The sequence below is a fragment of the Felis catus genome, chromosome E2, assembly GCF_018350175.1.
Source record: "Felis catus isolate Fca126 chromosome E2, F.catus_Fca126_mat1.0, whole genome shotgun sequence".
NCBI lineage: Eukaryota > Metazoa > Chordata > Mammalia > Carnivora > Felidae > Felis > Felis catus.
This window is the reverse complement of record NC_058382.1, coordinates 32035746-32041550: the sequence shown is the minus strand read 5'-3', so window position 1 is coordinate 32041550 and position 5805 is coordinate 32035746. Positions and strand designations below refer to the sequence as shown.

Here is a 5805-nt window from a genome sequence, read left to right as displayed (position 1 = left end):
ATTGGCCTGGTAATGCCACTTCTGAGAATTTTTCCTAAAAAAAAAAAAAAAGCATATATAGATTCATGTACAGAGATGTTCATTGCAATGCTATTTTGTAATATGGAATGAAGAAAAGGTTCACCTAATTGCAGAGAAAGATCTGGGAATATCATAGTTACTCACAGTGGAATATTATGATGGGTATAAATGGTTTTTTCAAAGCGCTATTCATGACAAGGGACAATCCTCGTGTAATTAATAAGAAGACCCATTACAAGATGTAAAATTGCATTTATACTATTAACTCACTTATATGAATATAAAAGCGGGACAGAGGCAGAAAGAAAGGGAGAAAGAAGAATGAAGCAAACGGAACCCAAAACGCTAACCGTGGCTGCTTCTAGATTGTAAAATTAGAAGGTATTTTGTTCTGCAGTTTTTACCTTTCGGCATTTTCCAGCCTTTCCGCGATGACCGTGAGGGGTTTTGGAAATCAGAGAAACGCCGTAAGAACAACAGAAGTTAGGAGAAAAAAAAAAAAAATCAAAAAGACATTTTCTGATCGCCGCGGATTCATCTCAGCTCTCTCGCGCGCCCGAGCCTGTGCCGTGAAATAACTGATGTTTATTCAGAATGGCAACCCAGAAGCCCTGCGAGATCCTCAGTCGCTGAGAAAATATTCGCTGAAGTTACCACATTGAACTTCCTGAGGCAGGAACGTGAAACACCACATCTTGGAAAGATTTTCAGCAGTAAGACTTGAAACCCAAAGACTTCTCGTCTAGCCCTCCTTTAGCCAAAATATCGTGTTAACCGAAAATGACACATTAACGGAGAACTTCTGATCAGGTGACATTCTGCTGGATCCACGGTTGTTTAATTATCTGTTGCTCTGGCTGACTCATATTTCTGCCTTTTGTGTGTGTGTGTGTGTTTTTTTTTTCAGAACATAGAAAACTAGAACCTGGCTATGTAACTCAGTTCTGGAATACTCCACCCATTCTCTCCCATAACAGGGGTTACTTTGCGTTCACCAAATCCCAAATTTTGTGTCTCCTGGGCACACGGTTAGACTACATTTCCCGGTCTTCTTGGCAATTGTATGATGAGTGCTGGCCACAGAAAGGTGATCAGAGATGATAACACCACTTCCCCAGCCCCGGCTCGTACGTATCCCCTCCCGTGGGCTCTCGGCTCTGCTCACTCTTAGCTCCCTGGATCTGCTGAAGACATTCAGAGAATTTAGAGGAGAACTATACTGCCCAAGGGATGGGCTCTAGAGTTCACTAGACTCAAGGAGCCCGAATCCCTGAATGACTGTATGGAGGAGAGTGCATGCATACATGGGCATGCGCATGCCAACTCGCACACACACACACAGAGCAAGTCTGCGGGGGACCATGTCGTGAATAAGAAATAAACAACTACTGTACGACATTCCCGAACTCTGGGGACTTGTTTGTTAACAGCAGCTCGCTTGTCCCCACAAATATATCACCTTACGACAAAGCCACTCAGCGCATTACTCCGGGCAGGAAGATGGCAGGAGATGAAAAACGATTTGGCGACATGAGACTTGGGTTGAGATCTTCCCAGCTGTGGGGCATCAAGAAAGTTAATTCTATCTCCCGGAAGCTCAGTTACCTTTCCTGAAAACTGAGTATAAAAACAGTGCCCGGGGCGCCTGGGGAGCTCAGTCGGTTGAGCGTCCGACTTCGGCTCAGGTCATGATCTCACAATTCGTGGGTTCGGGCCCCGCGTCGGGCTCTGGGCTGATGGCTCGGAGCCTGGAGCCTGCTTCGGATCCCCTGTCTCCCTCTCTCTGCCCCTTGCCTGCTCGTGCTCTGTCTCTCTCTGTCTCTCAAAAATAAATAAATGTTGAAAAAAATTGATAAAAATACCAGTGTCCCCTGAAGTTTAAATTAATGATCATAATTAAATGTCCAGTGCAGTTCCTGACAAAGGTGCACAATCAACAAATGAGGGCTTCTCTTTCTCACGTGGACAACATCCATCATAGCGACTGCTTTTCTCAAAGCAAAACCGAGTTTCGCAGTCCGGAAGCAAACAGCTGGGTCCCCGGGGTCAACATTCCGGACACTATTCCTTTATGTTGGGCTGTCCACGGTTCCCCGGTTCTTAGAACAGTGCTCGTCTTTCCATTCATACATCTTGGACCAAAAATGTGTCTGATAAACTAAAACTAAGAGAAGCAAAAAGAAGTGTCTGCAAGGAACCCTAAATAACCTTTGCTGTGTCTGAGTGTGGCTGATGTCAGTTCTGTATCCTCAGAACAAAAGTCACCTGGGATTAAAAAGGTGCGTGGAAGAGCCTTCACTGATGCGCGCGCGCGCGCACACACACACACACACACACACACACACACACACACACACCAAGCATCTCCAGGCTTTGCTGCCATTATAACAGGGCAAAGAGCTCTTAGCCCGGTGGGTGAGATCTAGAAATAAGACAAAAAAATAGTGAGATTAAGGGCTATATTCATTTATTTAGTCATTCAACGAATGCCGAGCATGGAAATGTGCCAGGCACTCTTCTAGGTGCCAAGTGAACAAAAGGGGGGGGCAGAATACCTACCGTTGTGAGGTTCACATTCCAGATAATGTACACACAATTTTTATCAAATAAAGAAGTGAAGCATATTTCATGTTAGATGGTGATCCGATCTACGGAGCTCTGCAGAGCTAGTGATGAAGTACAGAGTGCCAGTATGGCATTTTAGGGACGTCAGGGCAGCCCTCCTCACTGACCGGAAGACACTTCAGCAGAGGCCGGAAGTAGAGCGAGGAGGGCGCCATATTGTTCTCCACGGCGAGAGGGTTCCAAGGCAAACGCGCCACAGCGGAAGCGTGCTCGGTGGGCTCGAAGGACGGCGAGGAGGCGGCGTGGACTGGCGCAGAGCAAGCGCTCCAGTCTCGGTTATTCAGTCTTGCCTATCATGCTGCGCTTGGTGTTGGCCCTAGGGCTTGGGCTCCCGTTCTCCATCAACAGTGTGAGAGCTTCCGGCAAGGGGACAGGGGTGTGGAAAGGCAGGAGATGGAAAAGTGTGATAACAGTGGGTATAAAATAGGCAAAAGACACGCATTCTCATGTTTGCTCCCACGATGACATGTGCTATCACTCCTTCCTTATCCAGAGATAAGGAGATTGCAGCCCCGGAGGTCAGCGGCGGGGAGAGATCGAAACTCCTGCGATATGAACAGTGGCTCCTGGGACGTGGCGGAGTAAAACAGGAGCGAGGCCGAGGCAGATGAACAATGAGGAGATACAGGGCAGGGGCCAGGTCCCAACAGCAGCCCCCAGAGGGCATTCCCGCCTTGGCCACCACCCCTTAACCAGTGACACGCGTCCTTGCCAGAGCCAGCCTTAGCCCTTAGCTTCTCGTGTATTCGTGGTCCTAAGGAGACCACGTCACTCTACCTGCCTCTCTGCCCCTTCTGTAGCACGAATGATAACACCTTGCTTTGTTTCGCTGTAAGTCATGGAGTCCTTTTATTCTTCTTTGATGGTCGAGTAGTATTCCGTTGTCTGTGCAACCCACAATTTATTCGACCAGTCTCTGTGGCCGGCTGTGTGGGTTTTCGCCAATGTTCTGCGAGGACAAACTGTGCGCCACTGAGTAACCCTGTGGCTGTGGCATGGTGTCCGTGTTTCACCACGTCTGTGGGGTGGATTCCTGGAAGTGGGACTTTCCATGGAAGGTTGTGTGCGCTTGGTAATTGGGTTAGGTGCTGTCAAACTGCCTTCTGTTGAAGTTGCTCTGAATTACTCTACGATCAACAAACGTGCAAGGGAGCCTCTTTCTCCACACACCCTTACCAACACCGTTTGTGTTCAAACATGTTCATCCCTACCAATCTAATAGGAGAAAGTGGAATTTAATTTGATGGATCTGGTTGGCAGGGAGGGTGTCGCCTTGGGGAAGATCGGGTCCCTCCAGATCCACATTGTGCCCGTCTCCTCCCTGCTCTGGATTTGGGAGGCCGACCTCGATGACTGATTGCATCCCTTGGGCTCCCTCACCTCTGGCTTCTAGTTGAGCTTGGTCCTTGGGAGGGATAAGGAGGCAAGCAGGAGGAGGAAGGGAAGAGAGATGCCCTTTCTGGCTTTGGCCTCACTGAGTCCTGTCAGCCCTGGGGCCAAGGGATGCAGCCCTCGGCATCTCAGTGGAGACCCTCTCCTCGGTCACAATACTCGCTAGGCTCTGGAACATCGTTCTCTGGCCTTGCCCTTGTAGGCCTAGGAGAGTTAGCCCTTTCCTGCTGGTGCCTCCACATCCCTTGTGGTTCCCTATACGCTGCTCACAGACCCTTTGAATGTGCCATTTTTTTCCAGCCAGTACCGATGGGTGCAAAAAAACACATTTTCTTGATTTAACATGCCAACCTTTTAGGGAGTTTGGTGTTGGGAATCCACTGATACGTAGGCCTCGAAGAAGAAAAGAAAAACAAAAGGAAAGGACCCTGAAGAACCTTCGGGTTATTTTTTTCTGGAACCAAAGGCCAAGGTCCATTCCCACAAGCCACCTGCTCTCCTGGCAGAGGCACCAGCCGGAATTTTCTCCTCGGGGGGCGTCAAAAATATTCATGGTTATACACCCACCCCCCATCTTTTCCTATAAAACGAGTGTCTCTGGCCACCACCAGATATCACCGTCATTCATCAGGAACGTCTACCTTACCCTGGAGCCTACCCCACTTTGAAGCTACGTGACATCATGTCAACCACTGCCATCTTCAACCAAAACCTCCGACGACTGTTGACTTCTCTCAACATAAAGTTTAAACTCGAACGGACAGAGTTACTTGTGGGTTCATTCCAGAGCTGCTCATGTAGTGGGATCGGAGGAAAGGAAGATAAGTGAGATGTTTTTTCTCTTCCTTTGAGGTGTGTATGGTCTGAGGGTATGGCGGCAAGAATAAACTGATAGCTGACGTGGGCCATTAGTGGATTAAAAGTCTCCTGGATCTACGCGAGATGATAAAGATAGTGACCCTGAATTAGAGAATCCCACAAAGGGACCCCAAAAAAGTCAAAGATACAATAGCACAGGATCTCCTTGAAACGAAGAAAGAGCAGAATCCAGTCCGCACGGGTACATTTGGAAATGCTGAGTGCCAGGAAATACTGATGGAGAATGGGTGATACTGAGACAGTCCCTAGTCAAATCCTTAGACTCCAGGGAGAAAGACATATTTCTTCAGGCACACGGGAACCACGTCAAGGCATTGGTAGTTGGGAAGTCACCCCAATGAGAAACATTCACGGCCAAAAAGGACCGGGGAGTGTCTGCAGAGTTTCAAGGACAAAAATGTGTGACCCGAGGAAATTATACCCAATTAAGTTGTCACGCACGTATAAAAGCAATCGGGAAAACTTTTCAAACATGAAACATATCACGAAATACAGCACCCCTAGCTCTCTTTGAAAAAAAAAAATGTTTAAAGAAAACATTTCAGTGATGAAATGTAGCCAACCAAGAAGCAAATGGTAACAAATTAGTATGACATTCAGTGCCAAAATGCACTCGAGCAATGCCTGAAAAGTTCTGAGAGAAAGGATGAATTTTATACCCAGCCAAGTGGTATTTCCATTATAAAGCCAACAGTCAACCTCAAAGATGTGTGAACTCAGGGCAGACAACTCAATGAACCTGTCTCTTTCTATTTATTTATTTATTCATTCATTCATCCATTCATTCATTCATTCATTTATATTTTGAGACAGAGACAGTGTGAGCGGGGAAGGGGCAGAGAGAGAGAGAGAGAGAGAGAGAGTGAGACAGAACCCCAAGCTATCAGC

The 5805-nt window shown here is 47.4% G+C and overlaps 1 long non-coding RNA gene across 1 annotated transcript; it reads left to right on the top strand.

Moving 5' to 3' along the window:
- The first annotated feature begins 2568 nt into the window (after positions 1-2568).
- On the top strand, positions 2569-3481 carry LOC109494867. Its single transcript, XR_002149976.3, has 2 exons — positions 2569-2995; positions 3140-3481. It is a non-coding gene; the product is annotated as an uncharacterized LOC109494867 (long non-coding RNA).
- Positions 3482-5805: the final 2324 nt, after the last annotated feature.